The following is a 16,323-nucleotide window of genomic DNA, read 5'->3' as shown; positions in this document are numbered from 1 at the left end:
GCAGAAAACTTTCCCAAACATGGGAAAGTGACAAAGATGATGCCATCCCTCCTATCCATCCGGTATCTTCAAAGAAGCTCTGTGTTGTCAGATATTTATATTCTATCCTGAAATGTGCGTGGCTACTCATAACGAGTTAGGACACCTCTTGAGGACTCACAGAGTTATGATAACTTTTTTATCTAAAGAATCTTGATAACTTTCTTTTATCCATATGCATAAACGTATGACCAAATGACTGTCACTCTCTGAATATTCAAGCACTTATGAGTTGTTTCCTACTCTGAGAAGCTTGATAACTACTGGCCCTGGTCTCTAACTGGGGAGTGTTTTTTGTGTGACCTGTACCCATGTAGCCTTCCCTGATTCCCCAGTGCTAGTACTGTGAGTGCTGCTCCGCTCGCTACATACGTCTCTCCGGTTCCCACAATCTGTTAAAACAGTTGAAGCGTGCTCCTTACTGGCCCCTCAGTCCCCCATGACGGCCCTCTCCTCCCCCCATCATCCCACCTTCTCCTCCATCCCCCCATCCACCCCTGCCGCCTCCCTGCACAGCTGTCTTGCGTTTGGATTCAGCAAAGAATAAAGCAGGAAGTGGAAATTAAACAAGGGGGGGGAGGCTGAAAAACCTAGTCCTGTAAGTTATCAAAGATGTAGGAACCTGTCTCTGACAGCTCAGTGGAAAAGCCTATTTTCATGGGGGCCAAAACACTCAATCCAAAAAATGAAAATACAGAGAAGGAGCGATCAGTCTTCAGCCTGCACTGGTGTACATTCATTTTCCATTATTTATTTATCTGGGGGGAGTGGTCCAGGATGATTGTATGTAGCCTGGAAGCAGCCCTGTTATTTGTTTAAAGCCCAGAGAGATCTATGCATCATAACGGAGCAGATTAAAGAACAATTACAGCCTAGCAGCAGCTGTCAGATATTACTAGCCCCTGTTCCTCTAGGCATTACCTTCATCTCAATAGTCTGTTCATTGGTTGAGAGTGCAGGTCTTTGGGCCAAGTCTGTCTCATTGTTTAACCCTGGGTCTTAGGTTGACACAAAATGGCCACAGCTGCTTCATGTTCTAACCCTTGCTAGTTGACCCGGAAGATTCTGAGCGGTAGCCTCAATAAGGATTGTAAAAGGCAAGAAGAAAAGCAGCTTCAGTCGTCAATTCTTACCACCTTTGACCAAGGCTACATGGATGTAACTTTTGCGGAAGCGTTCAGGGAAATCACACCCCACAATGCATTGCTCTGAAAAGGAAATATTTTGACAGGATAAAATGCTTTTGTTATGTTCTCTGACACATTTATTAATCCAATTATATGTTCACTGTAACATCACTGTGTTGTTATGAGTAAGTGTGGAGCATGAATAAATCTATAAAAATGTTGCTTCACATAACATCAGAGTGTAGTGTAAGTATAGTCAGATCAATTTCAGCGCTGCTCTTTCCTTGCGACTTTTCTTCCCATCCTTACCTTGAACTTAGTGACGTTTTCAAACAAGGTCAAGGAAAAGTCACAAGGTAAGGAAAACCCAGAGCTGAGGTATAGTGTGGAAAAGAGATGAAAGGAGGGGTTAGGATGCAAATGTGAATATTATAGTGCCCTAAACGATGCTAAATGCTAAAACCCCCTTAAGCTGCTTCCAGCTCCTGCATGCATAGCTCTTCTTTGTGTCCTGTTTATGTAGTTACTTACTCCAATACTGTACATGGTTAAGCACTTTGACTTTAATCCTATAGGATGGACGGTGGAAGACTGAACCGATGTCGAGCTGCCAAATGAGTTATTTGGGATTAGGGCTGCTCTGTGGGGTTGACATAATGTGGGAGTGAGGACATGTTGTTCTGCTCCGCTGGAAGATGGCAGCCACACAAACTCCAACTTGAACATTTAAATCGGACAAAATGTGCCTTTCATCAGTACAAGCTCGATTTTGGTGGAGGCTACACCCCTCAAGAGTCAAAGAGTCGTTATTACCGTAACAGAGAATCAGAGAACTCTCTCCTTCTTTGCATGAACAATGTCAAACGCTTTGACTTGATCTCACTTAACATTTAAGAAAGCATTATGAAACACATGACAGTGATTTATATATCCTTCATATATGTTATATAGCATGAATGCACACAGGCCAAACCTAATTAAGCAGATAAACAGATTACCCTGTAGAGGAGGTCTTCACTTATGAGATAATGACATTATATTATCCTCAAGCATGGAATAAGATGACCACTGTTTCTCTTTGTGATTCCATATATCCTCTGGCCTTTCTTACAAGACTCTGTACACAGTGCGTTATTCTTTACCAAACGATCTTATTTACTTCAGTCATTGGCTTTGGCAGAGTGTCAATTGCAGGAGAGGCTGTCTATTTCAGCGGTGGCTTTAAGTCAATCTTGTTTTCATGAATGTTTTGTCTACTCTTACTCCAGTTAGAAATGTGAATCAGTGTTTTCTTCTTTTAGGGTCAACTAGCGAAACATATGGAGGATGTTTGAAGGGCACTGTTGCCACTGACCCTCTCTTTGCGACCAATGATGCAAGTATAAATATGGACAGGAATGGTGCATGTGTCAGTGTGTTTAGAATTTGACAGCTAATAGAAAGCATGCACATTCAATTGCAGTGACAGCAACACAGGAACCTGCACTGTTGTGCTATAGGCTTTTCCAGGTTAAGGTCACTATAGGCTTCACTCCTCACTAAGATAAAGTAGAAGATCTATCTGGCCATCTTTAAGCAGTGGGCCCACGAGGGGGCTTGAGGGGGCCAAGCATTTCAATTTGAATTTTGTGCCCCTACAGTTTTGTGTCCCAATCTTTTTGATACATTTGAAACGTCTTAAAGTAATTTTATCCGCTCCATAAAGAGTTAACTGTCTCAAGATCCCCACGTTGCTCCTCCTGTCTCCATAAATAACACTAATTTGATTGGCTTAAGCTGGACTCTGGAAAGACACTCATCCGAAGTAGCTGCTTGTCGGGCATTCTGATATGAGTGTGAGCAAGGCGCTGACTGAATGAAAGCCAGGTGCCTGGGCTGAAGGTATTGTCAGGTTGTCAGCAACATAGTTTGAGTAAATAAACCTACCAACCTACCTACCTAAAGAACTAGCCAGCTAACTATAACCTATATATTGTTGTATATGTTTGAGTATAATGGTTTGAATCGTTATTTGCAAAGTTGTTGAAATGCTCTCTCTCTTTGTAAAGAGGCACAGTAGCCTGCTCTCCACTGGCAAGATGCTGTATGTCGTTGTATGATCAATTATCCAACCTGTGCTATGACCAAGCTTTTGTTTTGCTCAAATACAGTGCTGTCAATAAGTATTGGAAAGAGGGAGCATTTTGTCTTCTTTTCTTTTACTTACTCTCCCTATTTCAGGGCTCCAAATGTAATGGAAAAATCATATAATGTCCAAATAAAGTACTCATGTTTAGTATTTGGTTGGCAATCAAATGCATGCAACAACTGCCTGAAGTCTGCGATCCATTGACCCCACCAGATGCAGCTGATGATGAAGCACCATCCAATTAATGTGGAGACATTGCTTGTACTCAAGCAGATAAGATGTTTCTGTACACTTCAGAATACATTCTGCTGCTGTGTCAGCAGTAACATCATCAATTAAGACAAGTTAGCCAGTTCTTGTGGCAGCTATACATGCCAAAATCATAGCACCCCCTCCATCATGTTTCACAGATGAGGTGGTATGCTGTAACTCTTGGGCAGATCCTTTTTTCTCCAAACTTTCCTCTTGCAATCACTCTGGCACATGCTAACATTCGTCTTATCTGTCCACAAGATCATTTTCCAGACCTCTGCAGGCTTTTTAGGTACTTTTTAGCAAACTGTAACCTGACCATTAGTTTTTGGGGATAACTGGTGGTTTGCACCTTGCAGTGAAGCCTCTGTAGTTCGGCTGATGAGGTATTCTGTAGATACCAATTACGGTGAGCATTCTTTGGCCATCCACTGTAGAAGTCTTCCTTGGCCTACCAGCCTGTTTACGATTGCTGAGCTCACCAGTGCTTTCTTTCTTTTTTTAATAATGTTACAAACTGTTGATTTTGGTAAGTCTAAGATTGTGACTATGTTTCTGATATTTTTTTCTGATATTCAGAAGCCTCAACTTTCCTGACTTTCATTGACGTCTCTTTCGGTCCTCATGTTGATAGACACCAATAGCAGACTCCAAAGGCAAATGCAAAGCCTAGAATCAAGACCAGACATTAACAGCTCTCTTATGCCTGCACAAATTATGTGACGGAACACACCTGACTAACCAGAAACACCTGTCAAGCCAATTTTCCAATACTTTTGGTGTCCTGAAATAGGGGGACTATGTATAAAAAGGGTTGTAATTTCTAAATGCTGAAACCAATCTGAAAAAAGAAAACAATAAAAGCTTTAACCTCATAGTAATTGTTTGATTTCAAATCCAAACTGTTGGAGTATAGAGCTGAAAGAAGACAAAATGCTTTCTTCTTTCCAATACTTATGGAGGGCACTATAGTTCCCCCTCAGAAAATTCATGTGCCCCCTTAGTTACTTTCCTCTGGCGCCGGGCCTGTTAAGCAGTAATATTGAAATACTACCTGTGACCCTTGTAACTGCTGGGTATTGGGTATGAAAGGCAGAGTGGCAGTTGGAGATTGATAGGGCACAAGCCTGGGGGTGAACCACTACAACTCAAACAATTGGCTGTTTTTTGGCCCACAGACCCCAGTAACACTAGATGCCCTTTCTGTCTCAGCCAGGGCTGAACTGAGTGAACTCCAAAACCCAGTGAACTTTCAACCCAGCACCCCGTCGGGAATACCACCCATCTCCCTCCTCCAGATGTGGGGCTCAAAGTTCACTGCAAGTGCACAGTGTGTGTGTGTGTGTGTGTGTGTGTGTGTGTGTGTGTGCGCGTGTGTGTTGTGCGTGTGTGTTTGCGATTGTGTGTGCACGCTTGCATGCATGCATGCCTGCGTGTGTTTGCAACACATTCAGAGAGAATGTGCAAGACAGACCATTCACAAAACAAGATCAACTGGATTCTTACAGAGACGGCACAAAAAGCAACAAGGGCTATTTTCATTGTTGTATTGTGAGTACTGAAAATAAGAGAAAAATGTAGTAAAAATGGATGAAGATCTATAGCTGTCCTCAGAGCGGAGTGGAACCACCCCATGACACACTTGACCACGGAGAACCATCACATTGTAGTCAAGAGGTCAAGAGATTATGCATTTTATTTTTTTTCAAGTATTCCTATTTCACATTCCAGGAATTTCAAGGTTAACCACACTCCAAATGAAAATGGGCTGAAAAAGGGCTGTGCACCTCTATCTCTCTCGGTCACCCTCATCTCACTCAGCGCACCTCAATAACAGACATCCGACATGACACTGTCCAATTGTCCACTCAGGCTCCAACGTAGAGATACGTGAGAGCCATCCGCTCAGAAGAGCGCACAGTCGGATCGCCGCTCACTCCTGGTCAACTGGTGAAACCAGACGTCGCTGAGCAGCAGTACGGGCCCACACAAAGATGTCGCTACACTGTAGGCCACAGTGTCCTTTTCCTTAGCAATACGTTCACCGTACAGTTCTGCATTATGCTCAACGATTGCCTTGCTTTTATGTTGAAGGGGCGATATTTTAACAGCGTAAAAACCAATCTTAGCGCAATCGCGGGAGCTGGCGGCGGCGGTGCCGGCAGTGTATCTGAAATATTATTGCTACTTTCAAGGCCAACATTTTTCAACGCAACTGATGGCACTCGGCCTGCTCGTTGTCATGAATTCGCCTCTCTTAGCGCTGCTCCACCCACCTGAGCAGACGAGACAGCGTTCCAGCATCATCATCAATACGCCCTGCGTCCCTTAGTCACTCTCTGTGCCGACAGTATGTTTTGAAAAAAAAAGAAGCACTTTACCTCTCGAAAAAAATCCAATCAAATAACAGATACAAGGGGTTATTCACAATCCAGACGTATGAAGTCGGGTTATCCATCTTAACAATGAACATCTGTGTAAGAGGCCAGAATAATCTCGGTCTAGTGTCCCCCCTCTCTTCTCCTCCCCACACTTAAGTCCCCCATTCCATCAATACTGCCCGGCTGACTGACTGACTGACTGACTGACCTCCAGTCATTATTAAACAGCCATTATCTCACCACAAGGTCACAGTCATGCCACAGGGCCTGCTATATGTTGTCCCCCTATTCTCCTCTGACAGAGCCATATATGTTACAGCCAGGGACCGTATTACATTTGTCTTTCTGCTCTAGAATCTCCATTCAATCTGTTCCAATTTCCCTGACATACCGCAGAGTGTACGGTACTACATATCTCGTTTAATCTCTCACATGCCTACACAAATACCGTATGTAAATATGGATGGGGTTATGGCCAAGCCAAGGATGAGTTTATGAGTGCTGAATGGAATGCATTAGGACAAACTTAGGGGATAAAATGTCCTGACTGATATCTGCGTGCCATGGATTTTGGCATCAGTTTGAGTAATACATAAAGAAGATATTGCAGAAATAAACATCCCCAAAAATGTACGGCTGCGCTTACGCTCTCTCTCTCTTTCTCGTTCTCTCATCGACACACACGCGCGCACACACACACGCACGCACGCACACGCACACACATACATACACACACACACACACACACACACACACACGCAACAATCACATGACGATGAGGTCCGAGCCATCCAAATCACATTAAAAAGTCCTGTTGGGTTAATGAGATAGTTTGGCCTAAGCATGAACGCGTTAAAAGGCTTTCATAGGGGCGATATGCCAAACCGCCGGCTTAAACAGCCTTTAGCACAATAAACCGGATTGAGATCAGATAACCCACATTAACAGCCGCCCAGATAGAGCGTTTTAGCCCAACAACAGAGTAATAAGTATCTTTACAACCAGCCTATTAAATGCCATCTGGTCTCCTGTTGACCGCGGTCGGCCGAGGTTGACCGCGGTTGACCGCAGGAAGCGACCGTGTCATTTCACGATGACCAAGAGATCCTAATGTGTTGTAGTTCACACACTGTGGTCAACGGTCACGTGAAACAGAGCGTCCTTCGGGCATAGCTTTCTGAGACGGATACTCCAAACTTGACATTTCTCGAAATCCCCCACCCCCACCCCACCCCCCACCCACACCCCCCTGAAGTCTCTGTGTTATGTTAAAGCATACCATCGATAATGGAGTCACTAAGGGGAAGATGATGTCTTTATATGGTCACACAGAGGGGAGTTGTCAGTCAGATTGAGTCCCGGCGTCCACTCTGTGACTATACGAAGGCCAGTGAACAGATAGCTCTCTCAGACGGGGAAGGAGAGGGGAACAATGTGCGTATTTAGTCCTCTGCCTCTGCCTCCTCCTCATTGCTCTAGTATGTCCTACACACACTCTTCTTTCTGATGTGGAGTGGCGTGGGCATTGGGAGGATAGAGGAGGCTACATACACTGCTGGTGACACTATAGAGAAATGGTGGAAAACAACATCACTGATGTAGAGTGGACTGCCTGGCTGACGGGGGCCTTAGCTGACAGCCTGTACTCTCCCCTCCCTGCTTCGACCCCAGGAGAATGGAAGGAGGGGAGGGGTTTGGGGGTGTGGTGGTACAGGGGGTGGAGTCATGTGAAATGTGGTGACAGAGTCTGAGAGAGGAGTCCAAGCGCTGCTCTTTCCACTGCTGGCAGAGTATGACTTGGAACTGGGAAGCTAAATATGGAGATCATTGTCAATCTCAAAATTCAAGTATTTTCAATAAAAAATTACCCCCCCCCCCCCCCAAATATTGTTGTTGGAAGGAAATATTGGTATCATCATGGAAGATTGAAGAGTGTCTGTGGGTGTGTGTGTGTGTTTGTGTGTGTGTGTGGGTGTGGGTGTGTGTGTGCGTGCATGTTCGTTTTGTATGCAAGTGTGTGTAGGAGGATGACTGCAGCTGAGGGGGCCTCTTAAGGGTTAACCCACTTTTTACAGACACCCCATCGCTACTGCCTTCCACCCCCCCCCCAAAAAAAAAAACATGGTTCTGCAGCTTAGCTTCCCTAATCCATGTCTGCATCACCCCCCCCCCACCACCACCACTCCACTCCACCCCACCCCCCCCCAAAAAAGTACAGCCTAAAAAAAATCACTCTTCAGGTTCCTCTCGCACTCACTCCCTGCCAGGTGTTGGAGGTATGGGGGGGTGGGGGGGGGCACTGAGCTGTTGGGACGAGAGAGAGAGAGAGAGAGAGAGAGTGGTTGGGCTACGGGGATGGAGAACATCTGCTGAACAGATAGAGAAGATGCTTTACTCATTTTCTCATGAGCCCCTCCACGAAACAGAACAAGGCCAGGCACAGTTCATCTCCCATCCCTTTTCTCTTCTCTTCTCTTCTCTTTCTCCCTCTCTCTCTCATTCCATGGCCGGTGTTTGTCTAAAGCGGGGGGGGGGGGGGCAGCCCCAAACACTGGGGGACAAGGGAGCACAAAGAGGAAGTCAGCCTGGAGGTCTGGTGTTTGATCTAAGTCCTCCTCAATAAGCCCCCACATTTGTACCAAAAAAAAAAAAAAAGTTATTTTCAAACGACTTTCATTTCAGTTATGTCAATAATGATCCCCCAACCCCCACCCCCGCCCCCGCCCCCGCCCCTCGATTTCTTAGAGAGGAGGAAGGAAAGTTGAGAGTATTAGATTCTCCGAAAAGGATAATGACTTTGCTGGGTATTAATACTAAGGAGAGAGCGGTGTGTTGTAATATGAAAGGGCCGACGAGGACTTTTTTTTTCACATCAAAACCGATACTCCATGATGACAAGAAAGCGCCCGCCACATGGAGCGAAGGGGAAAAGGCACCGCTCTTTGATTTTCTCTCCCCTCCTCCGTGTTACAGTCCAGCAACCACATTGTTATTCCCGAGTTGTCCCTATTGCTAATGAGATTTCCAGTCTGGATATCCCCAAAAAAATCCAGTGTTTTTCTTGTTCTCTCTTATGAAACCTAACACCTTTTTCCCTCTCTTTTCCGAAAGAAGGAAGTGTGATCCTCAAGTGGTGGCCAAGAGTCCAGAGATCTCCCCGATCCCGTTACTGCTACGCCCCCACACTGAGCGTTGAGAAGGAAGAAATGGTCTTTTCTCATGTATGAAATATGTATGATCTCGGCGGCCCCCATACGAACATGCTGTACAGTGTGTTATCCTCTGTGTTGTCTCATTGTTGTATATACGTCGTTGACTATGGAGATCCCCACCATGCTGGAAACCAACCCCCTCACGCCAACCTTGTTTGTGTTGTGTTAAAAGGAACTCGTAGCTTGTGTCTTGTATAACGTACAGAGGTAGCTAGGGTTTGAGGTGTTGATCATTGATTGTGAAGCCTACACACACAACCGCTGCTCTTGACAAGAGATATCACTGAGATGACGTGGGAGATAGATGTACAGTATCTGAGACAATAAGTAAGGTTGGAGACTGTATATTTCCCCAGAAAACCACAGAGGAGCGCAGTAGGAGGAAGTTAGCCGTAAACGAGCCTGGTTGACAAAAAAAAAAAAATGATATGCTGAAATCTGTTTTAGAAAAACTGCTCTGACGAAATCTGGGCTGACCTCCTGGCCTTTCCCACAGCCATAAAAAACCTCCAGATTCTGAAGGCCAGAGAGGGCCACGGTGGTGGGCAGAGAGAATGCTCTCTCTCTCTCTCTCTCTCTGGCGTTCTTCTATCTGTGTGTGTGTCTCTCTCTCTGTATCAATCACTCCCCCTTCTCTCTCTCTCTCTCTCTCTTTCCATTTCTGTCTCTCTTGTACAGTATTTGTTCTCTCCTCCCTGTCTCTCTCTCTATAGAGCTATTATCTCTCTCTTGTGCTCTCTTTTTTCCTCTCTCTCACATACACACACACACACACACACTCCTTCTCCCCCTTGTTTTCCTGCTACACCTCCCTCTTTCTCTCTTTCTTCAGCTCCACCACGACCAAAACCCCCAAAAAACAACATTGTGCCTAGCGCCACCGCAAGAAGTACACCCCCCCCCCCCCCCCCCCCCACACACACACACACACACGCACACACACCACCACACAGCATGAACTCATGCCACATCACCGTGATAACATAGGTCACGCCGGTTTTCAGTTCACCAGAGTAACCTGGTTGTCTATCGTCAGGTGCTGGGATCTGGGTGTCTGAGTGTCATTCCTGGAAGTAAGCGCGCATACAGGCTGAGCGAGCAGCCCACTGTTACAGACCCGTATTAGAGCCCCAGCTCACATTGTGCTTGTGCTGCTGCTGCTTCTGCTGCTGCTGCTGCTGCTGCTGCTGCTACATCATCTCACCACAGAACACTCGTGACCAGCCAAGGAGAAGTCAGATGCTCTACGGCACGCGAAAATGAAGCTTGTTGTTCTTGTTCTTGCCATTTGTTGCGGAGAGAGAAATACAGAGAAAAAAGACAAGAGTAAGAAAGGAGGGAGGGAGGGAGGGAGGGAGGGAGGAAGAGGAAGAGAGAGAGAGAGAGAGAGGGGGGGGGGGGGTTGGTTGCATTGGCAAAGCTCTATGAAACTCCACGTCTCACGTACAGACAACTTTGTATCTTTCGCGTGTGAATGTGTTTTTCAAAGCAGTGCCGTGCCGTCCCTTTAAGGCACAGAATGTATTATTTGCATGACTATAGGTCTACTTTGCAGTAAGTGTCAATGTCAGTAAGTGTCAAGTGTGTTTGGTAGGGTTACACAGTTAAGTTGTGAGGTTTGCAGAGAGAGTCACTTGGAGTGTCAGAAATCTGTACTGCTAGCTGTTTCATGCCATTTACGGTTAATCTATTCATGGGTTGGCCTCTTATCTTCTCACCTCAAACACAGATTGTGGTCAAACGAGATCTTGCCTGATGACACAGAAAGAGCTTCCTGTCTCTGTGGGAAGGTGATGAGCAAGCGAGAGAGAATGTGTGTGTGTGTGCGTGTGCGTGTGAGTGTGTGCGCATGTGAATCCGTGAGCGGGTGTGTGTGGTTGATTCTGTATCAATGTATGAACTATTGAAAGATCATGATGGAATGAGGACAAACCAATAAATCAAGGGAACATTTTGTGCTGCAACCCCCCAAAAAAAAAATGTCATGACACATTACCCCAAACCAAACATCTTGGTCACTGTGACTAGGCCGTCTCTACTGTATATCTGCTCCATTCCACTCCACTCTCCCCCTCCCCCTCTCTGATTTAATATCAATGCAGGGCAGCTTTTCACAGATTTTGTCCCCCCCCCCCCCCCCCCCCTCCCCTCCAAAAGTCTAAAGTCCAAAAGCTGTTGCAGATGTACAACACGGGGAAGGCTGTTGTGGGTTGTATAATACGCCGTGCATGTTTAATCTGTGCTGAAAGGCTTAGTATCACACCAGCCTAGCCTAGCCCCCGCCATGGTAGCTAGCTAGCTAGCTAGCGACCGACTGGGCCAGTGTGTGGGAAGCTGTCCTCCTATCACAGACTGATTAATTATCTGACCCGCTCTATTGGCACAAGCTAAGGGGAGATCCAATAACAATGGCGGCAGGGCTAAGAGCATTTCCTCCCGAATTGCGGCCGGAGAGAGAGAGAGAGAGAGAGAGAGAGAGAGAGAGAGAGAGAGAGAGAGAGAGTGGAACAACTAGGTCTGATCTGAAAGGCTCGACACAGCAGCGTAGGAGCGGTCCGAAAAATGGATAACATATACAAGAAAATATCGAAGAATGTATGAAGTCGAAATAAAATAACTACAACTGCCACCTATATAACATGACGTATACACTGTAAATGTGTGTGTGTGTGTGTGTGTGTTATGCTCCCCTGACAGCTGCTTGAACGTGCACACTTCCTTTACCGTGCATAGTGGGTGTGGTGCTGTTGTGTGTTACTCCCACACTCATCTATGTCTGTCTCTCTCTCTCTCTCTCTCTGTCTCTCTCTCTCTCTCTCTCTCTCAGTATGTCTTGGGAGACAATCATTTCCAGATTTTATAATCAATTCTCAATGAGGATTTTTTAAACATGATCAAAAAGGGTTTTCAATGTCCTTCCGGATCTGACTAAAGGGTCGTGGAACCGACCCGATCTCGGTTGCACCGAATGCTTGGTTGATTACGATTTCCTCCCCTCCCCTCCCCTGTGTCACCGAGAACCACGGCTGTCACTGCGGTGAATCAAGTCAGCTGAGGTAAAGTCAGGCCAGACGAGTCGGACCAGTGTGGGCCTCGTCAGGAATGGTGTTGAGTGCCAGACAGGCTCCAGGTTAATGACAGCCCTGTCTGTCTGTCTGTCTGTCTGTCTGTCTGTCTGTCTGTCTGTCTGTCTGTCTCCTGGCTGGGGGGTGACGTCATCACAGCGTGACTCATGTGCCAACCGCTTCCAGTGACATGGTGCCACACTACAGTGTGTTCCCAGGGATACTGTGTGTGTGTGGTGTGTGTGTGAGTGTGTGTGTGTGTCAATGTGCGCGCACATGTGTGTATGTATGTGCGTGCGTGTACATGCGCGCCTGTGTGTGTGTGTGTGTGTAGCCACCCAAACTCAGCTGGGAGAACTGGGGGGGGGGGGGGGTCTTTCTTTGTGCAGATTGTGTAAGTGGTGGAGAGATGGGAGGACAGTGATTAGAAAGCCTCAGGCCCTGGGGAAGTGACTGATAAGAGGGGTGGGGGGGTGGAGGTGGGGGGGGGGGGGGGGGTCTTAGGCTGGTAGGGTCATTCGTGTCTTAAACACAGGGTCCAGGACACAGGGGAGAACAGGGCCAGACTGAAAGGGTCCCACGCCCAACAATAGACCACTGGAGAGGTTCAGGGGGTTGATGCCGTACCCCTCGCTGCTGCGGAGGAGTGGACATGAAGGCCTAAGAGAGGTCATGTGACTGTTGGAGATGTAGAGTGAGGGTGTTCAGGCAGTGATTTGGAGCTCTTTAAAAGAACATGACTGCCAGCCTGTCTGTCTGTGTGTGTGTGTGTGTGTGTGTGTGTGTGTGTGTCTGTGTGTATGTGTGTGTGTGTGGGCGGGCCTGACTGACTGTCAGTCCCAGAACAATAGTGAGCTCTTAGGTGATCAGCTCTGCTCTGAGGGTTGTGCCCACCTTCCTCTCTCCCTGCCTTCCTGTCTGCCTGCCTCTCTGCCTGTCTATCTGCTTGCCTGCCTGTCTGTCTCTCTGTCTGCCTCTCTGTCTGTCTCTCTGCCTGTCTCTCTGCCTGCCTGCCTCTCTGTCTCTCTGCCTGCCTGCTTGTCTCTCTGCCTGCCTGCCTCTCTGCCTCTCTGTCTCTCTGCCTGTCTCTCTGTCTGCCTGCCTGTCTCTCTGCCTGCCTGCCTCTCTGTCTCTCTGCCTGTCTCTCTGCCTGCCTGCTTGTCTGCCACAGAGAGACCAACGGTGACGTCATCTCCCAGGAGCCTCAGCTCCGCCTCGCTCGTTAACCCAGCCCAGGCTCTCTGGGGGATCCAGAGGAAGAGTCTAAAGAGTCTATCTCCTGTCTGGCTGTGTGTGTGTGTGTGTGTGTGTGTGTGTGTGTGTGTGTTCACAGAGACATACACACACAGACGTTAACACATGCGCAAGTGTATACAGGCGCACGCAGACGCAGACGCAGACGCACACACACACACACACACACACACACACACACACGCACACACACACACACAAGGGGGCCACAGAGCGGACTCATTTATCCCAAAACCCAAGCCCTATTACTCCTCAGAATGCTCTTGGATCGGGAACCAGTGGAGGTAGAATCTGTTGACGGGCTCGTTGTAATCATTGTAATGGAATGAGGAATGGTATCAAACGTGTGATACCCCCAGACTACCCCCAACCCCCCCCCCCCCCCCCCCCCCCCCACGGGCCCTCCTCCTCCTCCCTTTCCCCAGTTGGGAGTAGAGAGGAAGAACAGAGCGCTCAGAGGCTTTTTATCCCCCGCCCGTCCCCCCCCCCCCTCTCTCTCTCTCTCTGGGGGTGTCCTCCACCCCTTAAAGAGGAGTCAGTCACATGACACGCCTCTGACCTGAATCCTGGCCTTGTGGCCCTCAAAAGGTGGAGGGAGGGGGTGTTGTAGGGGGGGGGGGGGGGGGGGGGTAGGGGATGGATGGGGGTTACGAGGGGGGGGGGGGGGGGGTCTGCTACTATCTCCTCTCAACCTCTGGTGCCATCTGCCAGTGACTTTGCAAAAATGCTAATCAAGCTAGCCTCCCCCACGGTGCACGGCACAGCGGAGCAGCCGGCACTCTCCTCCTCCTCCTCCTCCTCCTCCTCCATCGGGGCGCACAGCCCTTCTTTACCAGAAAATAGGTCAGACGCACCATGAGCGCACCATAGTGTGTGTCTCCCCGGCAAAGCAGGCAGGCAGGCAGGCATTACTGCTTTGTGTGATGGGGAGGGGGGGGGGGGGGGGGGATGAGGATGAGTGGGTGTAGGGGGTGGTGGTGGTGGTGGTGGGGGCCTAGTGAGCATGCAGAGTGCTGTAAAAAAAAAAAAATCTGAGAGAGGGAGAGGGAGGGAGGGAGGGAGGGAGGAAGGGAGGGATGGGGCATAAGAGAGAGAGAGAGAAGAGGAGAAGGGAGTCGGGGGAACGTTTAAAAAGAGCCCTGGCAGTGAAACAAAGGCTTTCGCTTTGACTTTGTCATTCAGCGTGCCAGCCTAGCGCTGTGCCAGTGTGCCAGCCTGCTATGCCCGCCAGCCAGCCAGTCACAGCCAGCCAGTCACAGTGGCACGGTAGGTGCTGCTCCTCTCCCCGCTACAACACAACGCTTCCCGCCCAAGAGTCACCAGGCCATAGCCACACACACACACACACACACACACACAAACACAAACTCATACCTCCCGAAAAAATTCACTGCGCCACTACCATAACACATCCGCAGCACAAAACACAAATCCTTAACATTCCTCTTCTCTCCTCCTCCTCCTCCTCCTCTTTTTCTCCGCCTCTCCTCATCTCATCCATAACCAATTCTTTCTTATCGGATGCTAAAAAAAGATCAAAGCCCCCCCAGCTGGGGAGGGGAGTGTTAATGAGAGGCAGAGAGAGAGAGAGAGAGAGAGGGAGAGAGAGAGAGAGAGAGAGAGAGAGAGAGGGAGAGAGAGAGGCAGCTGATGCAACGCGCCGGCAAGGCTGGTGCAATCCAGCCAGCTGAGTTCTATTTCTCGCAGGATGACTCGTATGAATTATGCATCCCCTCGGAGCTAAAGCTCCCCTCTCTCCCTCTCCCTCTCTCTCTCTCTCTTTCTTTCTCTTTCCCTCTTTCCCTCTGCAGTTCCACCCAGTCTCTGTGCACTGGATGAGCATTAACATGTAATCGGAGCGGTTCCACCCCCCCCACCCCCCCCCCACCACCCCCCCTCCCTGCCCCTAACACATGTGAAGCTCGATATGGGACAAGAGACATGCAGAGTGGTGTGGTGTATTGTACTGTGTGCTTTGAGAATGCCATTGTGCGCTGTGACCTACCGAGAATGAATGTTATACTGTAGGAGGGGGGGGGGTTTAAACACACACACACACACACAGACACAGACACACACACGCACACACACACACACACCATACACACACCACAGACACAGACACAGACACAGACACAGACACACACACACATCACAGACACAGACACAGACACACACACACATCTTTGGGGCATGACAGTATGTATCACTGGTGCCAGTTGTGGTTAGTTGTTTCAACGTCACAATTGCATTAGAGACTGGTACAGTGGCTGCTGATCCTCCACACACACCACACACACACAGCAGTAAAACTGCAGCCAGTGGAAAACGTTCATATCAGTGTGTTTATACGATGTGGATCTGCATCCACTCCTGAAACCCAGAGAGTCATCTACCTGTGTCTGACTCTGAGCGGATCCATCCAGGATCCAGAAGAATACACCGCCAACCACTCAATGTATTCTACAACGAATCGAAGGGGAGAACAGTGTGAGAGGAGCTGAATTAATTTGAAATTATACACACAACTCAACCGGGGGCAAACCCTCTCAGGACAACACACTAACCTGCTGCTGCCAAGCATTTCAAAAACAATAAACCCACCCGCAAGAACCGGAATCGAGATGATGCAATCAGCTACAATAGTGTCCTAAAACCTCTTTCTTTTTCCCTCCCTCTCTCTCCCTCTCTCTCTCTCTCTCTCTCTCTCTCTCCCTCTCATTTCTCTAGATGGATTTGGCCTCTCTTCAAGGCAGTGTGTGAAATCTGCTCAGTGGGCTGTTGATAATTCAGCATTCTGGGGTTTCTGTGGCCCAGTGTGTTGATGGTGCTAGCACGCACGAGGAGAGGAGAGGAGAGGAGAGA

This window comes from Argentina silus, assembly GCF_951799395.1.
Source record: "Argentina silus genome assembly, chromosome: 16".
NCBI lineage: Eukaryota > Metazoa > Chordata > Actinopteri > Argentiniformes > Argentinidae > Argentina > Argentina silus.
This window is presented reverse-complemented; position numbering follows the sequence as displayed.